We start from the raw sequence: 16,846 nt of genomic DNA on the forward strand, positions 1-16,846 counted from the left end.
ATATAGCCAGAATTTTTGACCTATTACATTGCATAAAAACAGGAAATTAAATGAGAGAAAGAAAACATAACTCTCTGTCATAAATTGATTTTTCCCTTTGAACCAAGCAGAAATCCTTTTCAATTCTTCCTCAAACTGAGTTACTCACACACGTGAACATTATCATATCATAATTCTATTAATGTGGACTTATAATTAAAATCATCTTGAATTTAACCATTTAGCTGTACTCATATACATTCATCATAGAAGCAGTGTCTAGGCACTTAAAGGACACATGCTTGCACTTAGAAGAAAAGTTGATCTTTTATCTTCAGAGTAATAACAGCTTTTCAGAAGAGAAAGAATGGATGTAGACAGGAAAAGGCAGCTTTTAGTGATAAAAATTCAGTTTCTCTCACTACTTCCCTTGACTTAATGACTAGTACATGTTATGTGCAGAGAGAGCTGATGTAGGTATTCAAATAAAGGAACATCTGCTCTGTTTTATGCCTGACAGGTAGTCATGACAACAAGAATATGGAATCAGTATAAAAGTCCAAAAAATGTACTCCAAACATGCACTTACTCCTTTCTCATATCTACATATGCAATGAGAAAGTACCAACTGACAAATAAAAATTCAGTCAAGCCAGTTATTTGTCATCACATAGACCATCGGACACATCTGAAATGAGCCATTTCATTTTTCTTAATTCACAGCCTTCAATTAAAACTGAATGCTCAAATATTATGCAGTATTAGTGTACTAAGAGTAGATTTAAATGTCACTCATGAGATTTTATTGGACCTCTTTAATGAAAGAAAAATAATAATCTCACGTAATATTTGCAGGCTATGGGCCATATTCATATTAAGCATTTGTCTTCTAATTACTGGATCCAGATACCATTACACAGATTCAAAAAAGATAAAAAATAAAAAAGACTTCTCACATCCTCATCACTATATCTTTGCTCATGGCATGCCATCTTTATTAAATCCCCTCTCTCATTTTTGCAGGTTGAATCCTATTCTTCCTTCAAGTTCCAGGTTCAATGCAATCATCTCAATGATCTCCCCACCAGTAGATATGCATTCCTCTTCCTCTGAAGCTCCATGAATGTGCTTCAACGTCTTTTATTACACTTATACTTTCTGGCTAATGTATTATGACATTTTGGAGAGATGCCTTTTTCTCCCTACTGGATTTAAATTTTTTTTGATAAGCAATACATATTAATAATGTTTTATCCCACAGTGTCTAGCTCAGTGCTTTACACATAGTACGTCCTCAATAATTATTCACTGATGAGACAATGAAGCAATAAAAATTTCATTCTGCAATAAAAATGTTTCATTTTGTTTTTTAAAAATATTCTCTAGATTATTAATTTACAGTTTGTTGTTATGACAGATATATTTCAGTATTTTTTTAATAACACAATTTAAGCTGGATACCTATCTCTGTCTCTTTTTCAGTGGTCCTCTAGCCTTTTCACTTATCAAGCTGCCAAAAATCACTGCTTGAATTTTCAAGATGCCCATCATAGATGTGATCGAAGAGGAGAAAGCATGAAGCTATATTTCATACATATAAGACCTTGTGTCATACGTCAGGATATTTGGTTAGTCACCTCCTGTCTATCCATGATACCACTAAATGAGATGATTTGTTCTACCTGTGGGCAAGGTGACAGAAAAGAGATAAATAGCTTTATATATTGTCAACTCAATATTTTATCACTGATAATTACCCAACCATCACTTTGTAAAATGTCAGCATATGAATATTGAAATAAAATAGCAATGAGCTACTATCCTATATTTTATGCTCCATATTTTGTTTACCCTTTTTCCTGTCTGAAATATATTTACTTCTAAACCATATCCAAATATTTACCCACCATGTGTCAAACACTCTCTTGCCTATGATGTCTACTCTCATGCCATCAGCCAAAAATGTTTTCCCCCTTTTAATGCTCATAGTACTTTATATGTATCCTTTTTTTCTGAATTTTTTTAATTTTTACCTTGTATTAAAGTTATTTTTATGCATATATTATCTTCCCAACTAAATGGTTCCTTGAGGGCAGACATGACATGGCTACATACGATTTATTTTGTATGCCTCAGGTGTTTAGTAAAATATCTTACATATAGAAACAGCTCAATAAGATTTTGCTCATTGAAAGAAGAAATGCTCTGCTTTCAAATAACTCATTTTAGGCCTAAAAGCATTTAACGTATTATTTCATTCATTCACACTCATTCATTCATTCATTCAACTAGTATTTATTAAGTACCTATTATGTTCTGGGCAATGTTTTAGGAACTCTGAATGTGGCAGTAAGCAAAACAAAGTCCTTGCTCTCATAGATGTTAAACTTTAGTGAGGAGAGGCAAAAAAAAGAGAAATAAATATATAATATGCCAGGTTGTAATAAGTGATGTGAAGAAAAATAAACCAGGGTAAAGGGAGAGAGGGGACTGGTAAGGTACTACTAAAAATAAATTGGTCAGGTAATGAACCATGGTGGCTATAATTAATAATCCTCTATTGTGTATTTGAAAGTTGCTACGAGAGTAGATCTTAAAAGTTCTCATTACAAGAAAAAAATTGTAACTATGTGTGGGGAGGTATGTTAACTAGACTTATTGTGGTGACCATTTAGCAATAAATACAAATATTGAATCATTATGTTGTACACCTGAAACTAATATAATGTTATATGTGAATTATATCTCAATAAAAATAAAAATTAAAAATATATATCTTAATAATATTCCTTAAAGATATCATATCAAAAGTAGAGGTTTGAATTAGAACTAAGAAAGAAGATTTGGATTTATCAGTTCCAAGGAAGTAAAACTTATATTGAAAAAGTTTAAGAACCTTCAGTTAATAGCATTCAGAAAAAATTTAGAAAATATATTCCTGGAATAAGGCAATCCAAAATCCAATTATTAGATTTGAAACGTTCTCTTAGAGCTTACAATCTCATTAAGAGAAAAAACATTTTTTGACAATAGGTACATTAAAAACTCAATATGATGGCCTACAAACTAATTTCACACTATTTTAATGAGTTAGACCTAAAGAAAGATGAATGTCAATTTAAGAAAAGTTTTGCTTCTCTGTTGAGGAATACCTTTCCTCCAATGAGTTCAAGGGACTCCCTCTACATTTCGAAATGTAAGGACTAGAAAACTTGGATTAATGGCCAAGAACAGGGGTCACCTCTAGTACTTGAATTTAAGAAGACCATGTTTATAGTTCTATGGAGAAATATTTTATCAGAAAAAAAATTGGGGAAAGGAGGAAGATTCTGCTTTCATGACAATACTTAATCTATAAATTACTAAATTTCTGTTAGGAAATATAAAGTCAATGCAATTCAAACATGAGCCTTAATAATGTGAATTGCACAGGTCATTTAACAAATATTGACAGACATTGGTGACTCTAATAATGAACAGAGACCTTAATTTAAATTGATATATGTTTTGTATGCTTTTGTTACTCTTTGTTAAATCCTGCTTTTATCTTAATTTAATCCTTTAATCAACAGCCTTTAAACTATTATACTTGGCATTCAAAGATTTTTTGTAACCTGATACCACTCTAACTACCAACTTTAGTTATTTCTATTCCTCAGCATCCATTATTTTTCCTGACCATTTCATTAACATGCCAGGATAATGCTTAGCTCTGTCTTCATTTAAAGTGTTTACCTTATACAAATCCTACTTATCTTTCAAATTCTAGTTCAAGACCTACCTTCTCTATGAAATTTCCCTTTACTATTCCAGTCCTCTTTGATACCATTTTTTGAAATATTATAGCACTTAGTATGCAATATATAATTCAGGCTTTATTTATATATTAGCTTGTATTGGGATAATGATTTCATGTATATTCATGCAATGAACATTAACTGAATACACCCCTAAAATGTCTGGCTTTATGCTAGGCATTCATGATAGGAAAGTGCATAAGATGTGGCCCCTTCCCTAAGGAACCTCCTAGTTTACCAGAAGAGGCAGACACACAAAATGTGAGAAGGAATATTAAAGGGTATTACAAGCAAAGTTTTATGATGACATAGACAAGCAATTAATTTTGCCTTAGGGAAAAGTGTATGGCGTGACAGAGAAGGTATTATAGGAGGTTAAACATGAGCTGGGCTTTGAAGGATAAGTAAGATTTCTGTGTTGGTAAGAAAAGAAAAGGCCTTGTAGGGTTTCCACTTCCAGATGAATCTCCCCCACCCCAGGCTAAAAATAGAAAAACGTGGTTATTCAGGAAACTGCAAATAGTCCCACATGACAGAGCAGCATTTCTCAAAACCTGTTCTATGAGAGAGTTTTATGCTTTTTAAGAAGTGTTCTTCAAAAATTGGTTCCATGGTCAAATAAACTGGGAAACAACTGATTAATGTTAAATAGCCCTCTTCGTTACATTATTTTTTCAGAGCTTTTAACATATTAATATATCGCATGCATTTCTAAGAAAAGAATATATTATACAGTACTTCCCAAAATTATATAACCATGGAAACTTTTTCCCCCAGAGATAATGGAATTAAAGTTCTATAGAAAATTATTTGGAAAAAAATTAGACTACAACATAATTTGCATTGTGAAGGGGGTGAGGGTGTAAGTCACAGAGACTAGAGTCAGATTTTGAAGATCTTAAAGTTTCTAAAGATATTAGATTTGTTTTTTCTATAGGCAATAAAGAAACATCAAATATTTTATAAAAGGGAGTTGTATAATCAGACCTATAAAAGGATACTTCAGGAAGCAAAATAAAGAATGGATTCAAGGGAACAATGTCTGGAACCAAGGATATCAGTTGAGACATTACTGCAAAGGAAAATAAGATGGAGGCCTGCACTGGATTAACAGTAATGACAGAAATGTTGGTATTGTCTCAACTGATGGTGATTTATTTGAAAACTAATGTTATGTTGAATGTTACTTTTCTTACACCCCTCTCTGCCAACCATAGGATCTAGCACAATGCAGAGAATGTCAGAAGTGTCTGAGTTTTTTTTTTTTTTTATTCATTGTTCATTAAATATCTTCTGAGATGTAACTGAGCATGACAACTCCGGGCTCCTGGGGAACACTGGGCAGAAAAGAAACTATTCTTTAAATTAAAACTTCTAAGTATAAATTTCATTTTTCAGGTGGTTATTCTAAGACTATTATAGGATCCAGCCTCCAAGCTAGCCCCAGTTACCACCACCTCCTAACATTCATACATGTAGAGTCTCAAATTATACCAGGGTTCATTTGGGTGACCAACAGAACATAGCAGAAATTATGGTTATGTCACACTTCAGCTTAGGTTTTTGAAATCTATCTCGGTCAACCATACTCATTTACTCTTGGATCATTCACTCTGGGGGAAGGCAGCTGGCATATCATGAGCAGCCCTATAGAGAGGTCCACATGGTGAGGAACTGGAGCCTTAGCCAACAGCCATATGATTAAGCTAGGAAGTGGGATCCATGCTAACAGTGAGCTTAAGAAGCCTAGAGTACCTATACTAATATCCAATAAAATACACTTTAAAACAAAATGTATTACAATTACTAGAGATGATAATATTATTACCATAATGATATGTGTCAATTCAATAGGACAAAACAGTCACAAGTGTGTTCCCCCAATAACAAAGCTTCAAAATACATGAACAAAAATGGCAAAATTACAGGAAAAACAGACCATTCCTCAATCATAGTTGGGGATCTTAACACTCTTCTCTCAGAAATTGATAGAAAAACCAGACAAAAACTCAGCAAAAAATTAGATCTGAACAAAACTATCATCGCTTCAATTTAATTGATGTTTATAGAACACACAAAAATGGCAGAATACACATTTCTTTCAAGTACACATAGTACCTTTCCATACTTTTATTTAATTGCTATTTGACAAATGTGTTAATGTAATTTCATGGAGGAAAGATATTCTTTTCAACAAATGATGTTGGAACAACAATATAACTGTATAGGAAAAAAAGAACCTTGACTCATTGCACACCAAACACAAAAATTAACTCAAAATGGATCATATGTCTAAATGTAAGAACCAAAACTGCTAAACTCCTAGAGAAAAACATAGGAGAAAATTTTTGTGACATTAACTTAGGTAAAATTTCTTAAACAGGATACCAAAACACAAAGTATAGAAGAAAAAAGTGACAAAATGGACTTCATTAATATTAAGAAAGTTTTCTCTTTGAAAAACATAATTAAGAAAACCGAAAAATAAGCCACAGACTGGGAGTAAGTATTTGCAAAACATGTATCTCACAAAACACTCTTGCATCAAAACTATATAAAGAACTCTTACAACTCAACAACAAAAATACAAATAACTCAATGTAAAAAGAGGCAAAGGATTTCAATAAACATTTCTCCAAAGAAGATATACAGATGGCCAATAAGTACATGAAAATGCTCAGCATTATTAGTCATTAGGGAAATGTAAATCAAAACTGCAATGAGATACCACTATGCATCCACGAGGATGGCTATAATCGAAGTGATGGTCAATACCAAGTGATGGTGAGTATTTGGAGCATTACTGGTGGGAATGTAAAATGGTGTATCCACTTTAGAAAACAGTCTGGCTTTTCCTCAAAAGGTTAAGCACAGAGTTACCATATAACCTAGCAATTCCACTCCTAAGTATTTACCCAAGAGAAAGGGAAACATTTATTCACACAAAATATATATGTGAATGCTTATAGTAGCTTTATTTGTAATATTCCAAAACTTGAAATAACCCAATGCCCATCAACATTTGAATAAAAAATAAACTGTGGAATATCCATAAATTGGAACACTATTCTTCAATAAAAGAGAGTGAACTATTAGTACATATAACAACATGAATAAATCTCAAAAACATTCTGGGAAGTCTATAGTCCTCAACCAGGAAAGATTTTGCCCCCCAGGGAATAATTGGTTATATCTGGAAACATTTTGATTGTCACAACTGGGAATGGAACTGGTATCTAGTAGGTAGAGATCAGCAGTGTTGCTCAGCATACTAAAAATCACAAGATAGCACCACACAACAGAGAACTATACAGCCCAAATGCCAATAGTGTCAAGGCTGAGAAACCCTGTGCTAAGAGAAAAAAAGTCAAACACAAAATATCACATACTGTATGATTCTACTCATATGAAATTCTAGAAAAGGAAAACTATAAATGACATAAAAGAGATAAATGGTTACCTGGGGCCAGGGATGGGGAGAGGGGGTCAAGTTAAAGGGGCATGAATAAAGTTTTTAAGGTGATGGACTGACTATTCTATACATTGATTGCGGTGGTGCCCACAAAATCATATACAACTACCAAATTCATCAGAATGTGAATTTAAATTGATTGTAAAAATATTGCATGCATATCAGTCACACTTTAACATAAAGATACCACAATGGGGAAAAAAGCATTAAAAGAAAAGGTAAGGGAACTCCAAAGATGAGCTTTGCCAACCTCACCTATGTGATTGAGAACTGACCTCAAACTTCATTGACACTTCTGGATCACTGAGGTATTATCCAGTAGAACATCACACTGAAGGCACCTTGGTATCCTGAAAAGAGAGTGAAATCAGTTTCTTACCAGGTTCTACAAGGGACAGTGAATAATGAAGAGATTTTATTCTCTTCTAGTTTGTTTAATTCTTCAAAGAATATTCCCATTAACAAAATCTGATTCAATATTATTCCACCAAGTGAGAATTTTTTGAGAGTATTCACTATGGCAATTAGAGTGTTACACATAGTACTTCTGTGAATTTTTTTAACATTTACTATAGCTTCCTCGATAAGTGAATGAAACCTTTCCTGGAGCTCCTGAGATGAACTTATTCCTTTGAAATTCTGGGAACACTGAAGCTCTCTTCATAATAGAGGCTTACATTTGCTCAATGCCCCCTCCCTCCCCAAAACAACCACCTATTACATTTCCTTAAACAAATGCTGCTTTGAGAAGTAAAGGAGGTAGAATTACAGCTGATGAAATGTGATAAACAAGGAGTCAGTTACTTCTCTCCTTCTGGGGTTAAATCAGAACTTTTCCTTCATTTTGAGTCTTGTTGAGACAGTTATATAGGAATAGCCTCTTATCTCTGCTACTCTGAAAAAGGTTATTTCTCCCATATGTCTCATTAAATCCTTGGAAAAATCATCTTAGAAGTAACAAAAATCATTACATTCAGCTCTGTGTAGAAGATTTCTTATGAAGACAGAGAAACACATAGCCAGGTTGCCTTCAGAGTCCCTGGAGGTTCCAGAGTTCTATGTGAATTCTGGCAATCCTACTACAACTATTAAGAAAAGGAAAAAACAAGAAGATGTCGAAAGCTCATTTCTAGAGATGACGAAATGTTGAAAAATAAGAGTTTTTAAAGCCGACAGAAAATTACTTAGATCTACCACATTAATTTAAGTGAAAGCCTTTCAATGTCAACAACTTACCCTTGCATATCCCTCAGGTGCCCTGCATGACCTTCTAGGTCTCATTTCTGTTGATATGACTCTAAGGGTTTTTAATTTGCGGCTTCCAAATAACCACTCTAGGATGATGCCACAGCTAATGCCACAGCATTTGAATGCTATCAAATAGTCCAAGATGGCCAGTCTAATGATATGGGGTCTCTCTATGTCTACTTGGCATACAAAGCATGGTTGGAGGAAGCAGTAAAATAGCTTATCATTAGGATGTGGAAGGGGGTTTGGTTTGGTATGGTAGAAAATGAGAGTTTGGGGGAAGAGTATTCAGAACTATTCAAAATTAGAATACTTTCAAAATATTATTACTTAATAACTAGGTTATAAGTGAATGTGTTTTATGCACCAAATTGCCTAACTTAAAGGTATCTTGCTACAGAGAAGGTATAGGAATTGCCTATGTAACCATATATAATATAGTTACTAAGCAATACATTTTCAAAAATATTCAATTGTTTTTGAATTACACTATTTTCATACCTTGAGTAGATCCAACTACTCCAATCTTGCAATAGTAAGAATGAATACAGCTCTGGAACAGTTTCCTTTCCTGTGATTTCAATGAGTTATATGTGGCAGACGTGGAAAAGGAGGAAAGGTCTTTGAATAATCAAACAACATTTTATATGTCTAGATGAGCCAGTTTTATTTGTCATTCATGTCCTCTACCCACACTCTCTGTCCTTTGAACAATCATTCTCCTGAAACACCAAGAATACGTTGCTCTATTGCCTTGTCAATGATCCAAACCCAAGTATGTGCAACTCTCTCTCCCATTCTGTCATTAATTCATATTATTCCTTTCTCTGTCTCTCTCTCTTCTTTCCTTTTCCTTTTCTTCTCTTGTAAGTCTCATCATCCCCTAGATCTTCTTCCCTCAGGCCCTTGCTCTCAACCAGGCAACATACACAGAATATACTGAGCTAATCTTAATGTGTACTTATAGGTTGATAGGCCAGACAACCTAATGCATTTTAACACTATTCATGAACCAGCTCTTCTTTCTATCCCAGCACATTTCCTTCACTGTCAGAAAAATGATTCCAAAGCACAGTTTCCCTTTACAAAGTTACTCTAATTTATCCCACCCATTCTCAAATCTGCCAACAAAAACTCAGCATCCTCAAGATATTTCTGTGAGCATAGGCACATATTTATTGGCACAGAAAGCAAACTTCATCACCAGATGTGACTGCAGCACCATGAGAGATTCCAATTCTGTCTCATTAATCTACAGATGGAGTAAGCACATTCACTTCCTGCATAACCCTACAGTCTAGTCTTCAAACCAAAATGAAGTTGTTGTATGTATGCACTCAGATAATAGTTTTCAGTGAAAAACAAATCCCCTTAATTGTAAGAAAAAAATGGCACTTAATGAAAGGACAGCTCAGCTACTTGGAAAAAAATGTTGTAAAGGCAGAACTCAAAAATAGGAAGAAAAAGCCCATTTGGGAATGATATTTTGATATTGAATCCATTAACTATCAGTTCTCATTTGTGCTCATACCAGATCTGAGAAACTCACAGATAAGATACAGAAAGTTGATTTAATGTCCATACATGCACACTACTGTGGGGCTCTGGGTTCTGTTTTATAATGTTGAGTAATTATTTCAGTCAATTCTTACAATTGTCTGGGCCACCTATTTTAGCACCTAATCATACACATCCCATATTGCATTTAACAGCTCAATATGGTTTGTTCATTTATTGTGTTTATATGTTTATGTCACATGGATAAGGCTTTGTGCCTATGCAGTCCATAAATCCCTGATGGGTGTGTTCAATAAATAATCATTGAACTGACCTCAACTGAATTGAGGAGACAGTAACAGATATAATCCCCAGTTCATCCCTATTTGGCATTTTTTATGTGTGTTTGTATTTCCATTTTAATAAGGATCTATCTCGGATATTAGGACTTTGCATAATTTCAGATAATGAAGTCAAACTAAGAAGAGGTGATTTTGAAGAAAATGGAAAGAAACCCAGTTTACACTCATGCTGAGGACTGAAGCAAGGCACCAAGCCCAGACTTAGGGGCTTTTGATGATTACAGGCTGAATGACTCACATCTTCCCCAGGGAATGGAAGAATGACTCACAAGTCTGTTTTAAAGATCTCTCCTGACCACTGAGCATGGATGGGGTGGGGGGTGGGGGCAAGAAGGTAGGGGGATCAGTACAAACACCCTGAAAGTCTCTCCTTTCCAACTCCCCCTGAGCAGCATGCTGAATTAGAAAAGGGGAGAATTAAAATAAATTATGATAATGCCAACAAAGAAATTGGAAAAAAAACATAAAGAAAAACAGCGTGGCTTTGTTCCCTATTCCAATCACTTAGCAGAGAATTTAAAGATTTGCTTCTGATAAGCCTTAATACAATAACTAAGAGTTAACTCTTTCATTGATTCCACACCCATCCATCACTTGCCACATGCAGACAAACAAATCCTTCCTGAAAAACCATGGCTGGATTAATCTTCTTAAGGTGCTGCTTTCAGCATGTCATTCCCCTACAAGGGCATCCACTTGCTTGTAGGCTCAAGTCAAAACTAATCAACCTGACATTCCAGATCTTCCATTAACTGGCTCCACCCTACCTATTCATCCAGCTCCTCGCTAATCCCCCACATTATCACTGGCCCCAATTCTGTCAAACTGGTCTCCTTAAAATCATGTAGCACATTCCTGCCTCCATACCTTCACTCATTCCTCTTCCCTATATCTAAAATGCCTTCTCTTATCGCTCTACCATTCAAAACCCCAAATTTAATTTTTTCAAAGCTCTAAGTTCAAGAATAATCTTCTCTATAGAGCTGCCCAGTCTAACCCCGTCCCTCAGTGACCATTCCCTTACTTGAAATGCCTATAGCATGATATGTACATCTGTATCAAGTGACTTCCACATACGTTTATACCCTCAGTATATGACTTGCTTCCATAATTAGATTCAAATCAGACAACAAAGGATCTTTTTGTCATCACCAACATCCCTTAACACAGTGCTCAAGATATATATGTATTTTAATATTAATAATCAATAAATAGAAGCCTGTGATTTTTTTAGTCAATTTAGTGTTAATTTGACATGGGAATGCAGGCTTGTTAGAACTTTCTTTTCTTTTCATAGTTATATAGCAATTTTTAAATGTCCAAATCCTCTTACTTGCTTCATTTTTCTAAATTGAACTCATTTTCATTTTACTTTCTTTTTAAAAAGAACCTGTTCTTCATGTTCTATATATATTTTTGTTTGCGGTACACGGGCCTCTCACTGTTGTGGCCTCTCCCGTTGTGGAGCACAGGCTCCGGACGCGCAGGCTCAGCGGCCATGGCTCACGGGCCCAGCCGCTCCGTGGCATGTGGGATCCTCCCGGACCGGGGCACGAACCCATGTTCCCTGCATTGGCAGGCGGACTCCCAACCACTGTACCACCAGGGAAGCCCCATGTTCTATTTTTAAAGCTCTGTTTTTCAGTATGGCATGAACAACCATCAGGCTTTAAATGCTCCAATTGAGGTACTGTAATTTAACCTTTACACATATCTTGGTCAGTAACCTGGACTGATGAAAGAGGAAGATCAGTAGCTCAGTAACCTGGATTGATGAAAGAGGAATATCTATCCCACCAAGAAGCCTTGAGGAAAAGATTTTGTTCTTTAGAATTGAGTTTCACGGGGTGAATGACTCTCTCCCAATTGGATATAAACTCTTCTTGGAGCCTGGAGGATGATTTCATGACTCAAAACAGATGGACATTTTTCCCTTTATGTATTATTCTTTACTTAGACAGGTAAAGAACAGTTGCTTCAATTCTTGTTTTTTAAAGTATTTTCTATTTTTTTTTACATCTTTATTGGAGTATACTCTCCCTATCCCACCCCTCTAGGTGGTCACAAAGCACCGAGCTGATCTCCCTGTGCTATTTTCTAAATCACACTACTTCTTTGATCTCTTCTGGGTATTTGGAATTCCAATCGGGTGAATGATTATTTTATATTCTTAAAAACTAAATTCATTCATTTTCTTGCCCCTTTTAGACAAAGTGCTGCAGGGAGAATTTAAAATCCGCTAGGGAAGTGAGTAGACATGGCAGACAGAGACCATGATGGTATGACTTTTAAGGGCAGGAAAGCTTTCTAGGAACTCTTCAGTTGAAGTCTGATCTATTTGCCCATGCCAAAATTCTGCTAGCTAATGCATTTTCCTCTCTAGGCAGCCTCCTATAAAATTTAAATGTCTCTGAGAGCAATAACAAAGGAGTCATGCACACTATAATTTAGACTGGTTTATCAAATTTCCCTCTTAGTTAGCTGTCACTGTGGGAATGGAATTTGTAATGATGTATTTTTTAATAGATCTTTATTGGAGTATAACTGCTTCACAATACTGTGTTAGTTTCTGTTGTACACCAAAGTGTATCAGCCATATGCCTACATATGTCACCATATCCCCTCCCTCTTGAGCCTCCCTCCCATCCTGCCTATCTCACCCCTCTAGGTCATCGCAAAGCACCGAGCTGATCTCCCTGTGCTATGCTGCTGCTTCCCACTAGCTAACTATTTTACATTCGGTAGTGTACATATGTATATATGTCGATGTTACTCTCACTTAGCCCCAGCTTCCCTTTCTCTCCCCGTGTCCTCAAGTCCATTCTCTATGTCTATATCTTTACTCCTGCACTGCAACTAGGTTCATCAATACCATTTTATTTTTTTACATTCCATATATATGTGTTAGAATATGGTATTTGCTTTTCTGACTTACTTCTCTCTGTATGACAGACTCTAGGTCCATCCACCTCACTACAAATAACTCAATTTTGTTTCTTTCTTTGGCTAATATTCCACTGTATATATGTGCCACATCTTCTTTATCCATTCATCTGTTGATGGGCATTTAGGTTGGTTCCATGTCCTAGCTATTGTAAATACTGCTGCAATGAACATTGTGGTACATGTCTCTTCATTTTTTTTTTTTTTTTTTTTTTTTTTTGCGGTACGCGGGCCTCTCACTGTTGTGGCTTCTCCCGTTGCGGAGCACAGGCTCCAGACGCGCAGGCTCAGCAGCCATGGCTCACGGGCCCAGCCGCTCTGCGGCATGTGGGATCTTCCCGGACCGGGGCACGAACCCACGTCCCCTGCATTGGCAGGCGGACTCTCAGCCAGTGCGCCACTAGGGAAGCCCCATGTCTCTTCTTGAATTATGGTTTTCTCAGGGTATGTGCCCAGTAGTGGGATTGCTGGGTCATATGGTAGTTCTATTTTTAGTTTTTTAAGGAACCTCCATACTGCTTTCCATAGTGGTTATATCAATTTACATTCCCACCAACAGTATAGGAGGGTTTCCTTTTCACCACACCCCTTCCAGCATTTATTGTTTCTAGATTTTTTGATAATAGCCCTTCTGACCAGCGTGAGGGGATACCTCATTGTAGTTTTGATTTTCATTACTCTAATAATTAGTGATGTTGAGCATTTTTCATGTGCCTCTGGGCCATGTATATATCTTCCTTGGTGAAATGTCTATTTAGGTCTTCCACCCATTTTTTAATTGGATTTTTTTTTGATATTGAGCTCCATGAGCTCTTTGTATATTTTGGAGATTAATCCTTTGCCTGTTGTTTCATTTGCAAATATTTTCTCCCATTCTGAGGGTTGCCTTTTCATCTTCTTTATGGTTTCCTTTGCTGTGCAAAAGCTTTTAAGTTTAATTAAATCCCATTTGTTTACTTTTGTTTTTATTTCCGTTACTCTAGGAGGTGGGTCAAAAACGATCTTGCTGTAGTTTATGTCAAAGTGTTCTTCTTATATTTTCCTCTAAGAGTTTTATAGTGTCTGGTCTTACATTTAGGTCTTCAATCCATTTGGAGTTTATTTTTGTGCATGGTGTTAGGTGGTGTTCTAATTTCATTCTTTTACACGTAGCTGTCCAGTTTTCCCAGCACCACTTACTGAAGAGGCTGTCCTCTCTCCATTGTATGTTCTTGCCTCCCTTGTTGTAAATTAGGTGACCATATGTAGGTGGTTTTATCTCTGTGCATTCTATCCTGTACCATTGATCTATATTTCTGTTTTTCTGCCAGTCCCATACTGTCTTGATTACTGTAGCTTTGTGGTATAGCTTGAAGTTGGGGAGCCTGATTCCTCCAACTCCGTTTTTCTTTCTCAGGATTGCTTTGGTGGGCTGCCCTAGTGGAGAGTGGTTAAGAATCTGCCTGCTAATGCAGAGGACACAGGTTCAATCCCTGGTCTGGGAAGATCCCACATGCCGCAAAGCAACTAAGCCCGTGTGCCACGAGTACTGAGCCTGCACTCTAGAGCCCTTGAGTCACAACTACTGAAGCCCGCATGCCTAGAGCCCATGCTCCACAATGAGAGAAGCCACTGCAATGAGAAGCCCATGCACCACAATGAAGAGTAGCCCATGAGCAGCAACAAAGACCCAATGCAGCCAAAAATAAATAAAATAAATAAATTAAAAACAACAACGAAAAAGACTGCTTTGGTTATTTGGGGTCTTTTAAGTTTCCATATGAACTGTAAAATTTTTTGTTCTAATTCTGTGAAGAATGCCATGGTAGTTTGATAGGGATTGCATTGAATCTGTAGATCGCTCTGGGTAATATAGTCATTTTCACAATATTGATTCTTCCAATCCAAGAACATGGTATATCTCTACATCTGTGTATGTCATCTTTGATTTCTTTCATCAGTGTTTTATAGTTTTCTGAGTACAAGTCTTCCACCACCTTAGGCAGGTTTATTCCTAGGTATTTTATTCTTTTTGTTGCAATGGTAAATGGGAGTGTTTCCTTAATTTCTCTTTCAGATTTTTTGTTGTTGGTGTATAAGAATGCCAGAGACTTCTGTGCATTAATTTTGTATTGTGAAACCTTACCAAATTCATTTATTAGTTCCAGTAGTTTTCTGGTGGCATATTTAGGATTTTCTACATATGGTATCATGTCATCTGCAGTGACAGTTCTACTTCTTCTTTTCCAATTTGGACCCATTTTGTTTCTTTTCCTTCTCTGATTGCCATGGCTAGGACTCCTAAAACTATGTTGAATAAGAGTGGTGAGAGTGGACATCCTTGTCTTGTTCCTGATCTTAGTAGAAATGCTTTCAGTTTTTCACCATTGAGTATGATGCTTGCTGTGGGTTTGTCTTATATGGCCTTTATTATGTTGAGGTAGGTTCCCTCTATGTCCATTTTCTGTAGAGTTTTTATCATAAACGGGTATTGAATTTTGTCAAAAGCGTTTTCTGCACCTATTGAGATGATCATGTGGTTTTTATTCCTTAATTTGTTAATGTGGTGTATCACATTGACTGATTTGTGTATATTGAAGAATCCTTGCATTCCTGGGATAAACCCCACTTGATCATGGTGTATGATCCTCTTAATGTGCTGTTGGATTCTGTTTGCTAGTATTTTTTTGAGGAATTTTGCAACTATTTTCATCAGTGATATTGGCCTGTAGTTTTCATTTTTGTGACATATTTGCCTGGTTTTGGTATCAGGGTGATGGTGGCCTCGTAGAATGAGTTTGGGAGTGTCCCTCCCTCTGCTATATTTTGGAAGAGTTTGAGAAAGAGAGGTGTTAGCTCTTCTCTAAATGTTTGATAGAATTTGCCTGTGAAGCCATCTGGTCCTGGGCTTTTGTTTGGGGGGGGTGGGGTATTGGTCTGGGAGCTCAGCAGGCTCCCTGGGCCTAGTGGACCAGGCGATCTCCCTCCGCTCCTCTCTCACTCTTCCTGGAGGGCCCCTCCCGCCTACCTCTCCTGATCTCCCTGGCCTCAGGGATGCTGATCCTGTCTGGCCTCCACTTTTCCTCCCCCCTCTGTTCTCCCACATCCTACCGGTTCACTTGGGGGTTCCTCCTGTCTCCCTGGGCATCAGTGTCCCCCACCAGTGGCCAGCAGGCACCCTAGTTGTGGAGAGATGCTAACTCGGGATCTTCTCACACAGCCATCGTGACTCCACCATCTGTTCGTAATGATGTATTCTTTTAATTAGTCACTCTGGTAATCTCAGAATCAGCTTGGATTACCTAGATTAGTCTTATCTTCCACTTCTCCCAGTATACTCACATTATTTGCAATCATTCAAACAAACCATGTTTTTTTTTAAATCATGTGTCTCTGTATCTTTGCCCATGCTATGTCCTCCTCCATAGATTCCTTCTTATACAATCATACCTTTCTCTATGGCCCAGCTCATGCACCACATCCTTCAATAAAACTTCTCTGCATATTTTGTCTGGCAATGTGACTCATTCATCCTTCATCTATCATATCAAATGCTACCTCCTCTATGA

Source organism: Mesoplodon bidens (genome assembly GCF_964165515.1).
Source record: "Mesoplodon bidens genome assembly, chromosome: X".
NCBI classification, from domain to species: domain Eukaryota; kingdom Metazoa; phylum Chordata; class Mammalia; order Artiodactyla; family Ziphiidae; genus Mesoplodon; species Mesoplodon bidens.